The sequence below is a fragment of the Rhagoletis pomonella genome, unplaced genomic scaffold (genome assembly GCF_013731165.1).
Source record: "Rhagoletis pomonella isolate Grant_MI unplaced genomic scaffold, Rhpom_1.0 Rhpom_scaffold_00007, whole genome shotgun sequence".
In the NCBI taxonomy this organism is placed as follows: domain Eukaryota; kingdom Metazoa; phylum Arthropoda; class Insecta; order Diptera; family Tephritidae; genus Rhagoletis; species Rhagoletis pomonella.
In genome coordinates this window covers 42,921,079-42,923,090 of record NW_023458561.1, presented here as the reverse complement: position 1 = coordinate 42,923,090, position 2,012 = coordinate 42,921,079, and the positions used below count along the sequence as shown (strand labels likewise).

General features: G+C 38.8%; 1 protein-coding gene across 1 annotated transcript in view; it reads left to right on the top strand.

The window, feature by feature from the left end:
- Positions 1–2,012, top strand: part of LOC118743722 (troponin C-like) — a 7,686-nt gene that overhangs the window by 920 nt on the left and 4,754 nt on the right. The gene's annotated exons all lie outside the window — the stretch shown is intronic.

The following is a 2,012-nucleotide window of genomic DNA, read 5'->3' as shown; positions in this document are numbered from 1 at the left end:
ATTTCAATGCTGGCGTTAAGCCAAGAGATAAGTGATTGGAAAACAAACAAAAAAAATCTTCAAACGAACTCGGCAAAGCAAACAATTAAAATCACTTTTTTTTTTGAGCATTTAAAACAATCTAAAATCAAAATTTAAAAAAGTATATGGCTAATTATTCAAATATTTTTCTTAAACTGAAGGTCTCACTGAAGTGACAGCAAATAAATTGCCGTCAACGTTTTTGCGTCATGAACTAATATCAGCAGGAAAGCGCAACTACCCAGAACTAAAAAAGGTTATGTTAGAGTTCAAGTATATATTTGTAAAAGAGAAGTAAAATGTAAAATAGTACTAAAAGTCAGAACTACAAAACTGTAGTTTCGCAAATTGGCGTTATTTTTTTAAGGAAAGTAGAATATCTGAATGTAAGGCAAATATTTCCACCACGCAGGGCAGAGTTCTTCATTTTGAGTGACTTTTGTGAATGAGTGCCAAGATCACTGCTAAACGTATCGTCACTTAATATTTTTATCTTCGGGAGGCTCTTGATGCCTAAGAGAAATTGGAGCTGGTATGATACTGTGTGGAGTGAGGCAGAGATTCATACTTGAATGTCGTTTCAATGCCAGAGTATAGTACGCCACCGTATGCCTTTGCTGAGGAGATACTGCAATGTCGAGTTAGCTGAGGCTTAGTGCTGTCTTAACCACAATAATCATGTAGCGTCAGGATCTGGATTCCATAAATAAATAAAGTAACAAGACTCGGTATTTCAAGTCCGTCCACAAGGCCGTGGACTGCGTTGCCGAAAATAGGTGGAGAAACAGAAGTTTACGTGTCTGTGGTGACAGCCCAGCTGCACTCAAGGCATTGGGCATCCCCCTAATTACTTTCAAACTAGTTTGGCATTGCAAGTATCTACTAATTTATGCTGGAATATATAACTTCTTTTACTCTGGGTGGCAGGTCCAGATGTTACTCGGTGCGCAACCAGCTAAAGGATTTCCACCTTCGGCGATTGAAGCCACCATTACAAACTGGGTGAATACTTCGCTCTGTAATGACCGGGAGGCTTCGAGGGGCTACAGGTAGGCAAAGCCCATGATGGCCTCAATCTCTGAGGGTTTTGCTGGTCACTTCTCGTCGCATAAACACCTGACAACTCCATTTGCCCTTCCTGTTTTGAAAAGGATGTGACGGTCGAACGCTTGAGAGGCAAAGACCTGAGCTCTTTAACACCCAACCGTATGCTCCGAGTCTCATCGCGGCAATTTCTGCAGAAATAATTCATTGCTTTTGTTATCGCTGCAATAGTATAATAGCCAGAGTGTAGAGATCTACTGATTTTTATACGATCTTCTGTCTGTTTGATATTTGACATAATGATCTTTTTTGGGCCAGAAGTTACTTCCAATGGCTATGGTATATTCATCTATTTCTCTAATATGTCCGCTTAAAAGTGATTTCATATAGTTGCCGTCATCTTTATAGCCATCTTAGAGCCGTAGCTCATTATCACATATGATGCCTTGCTACCTTCTGTGTTGCTAGCCCGTAGAATCCGGAAAATAGTGACGCTAATATGGCCCATGGCGGCGCTACATTTCCATATACGAAATTGATTTAGGCCGTACTGTTTAATATACGACTAGTTACTGATATTCACATTCTTTGAATAGAGGCCATATTTTACCATCAATGTTAATGGATATACCACCATCTGTCACCATTATTCTCTGGTCGGAAGGCATATTTAAATCTTTCTTTTTAAACCCCTAAACAGCAGTCACAGCTGGCTACTAAGTCACCTATTTTGTTGCAGTACTACAAACATCTGATTATTTAAAAAAAAAAAAAAAGATCAAGGGATATGAGGTTAACTAATGCTTCCACATTAATATTAGCCACCTTCGATTAGTCACATCTCTGTTCGCTAGGTTTAAGTTCTGCAACAACACTCACTTTTACAGTAAATTTAAGACCAAGCTTTTACACATTCCCTGCTTTTCACAAAAATTATTTACTTACCA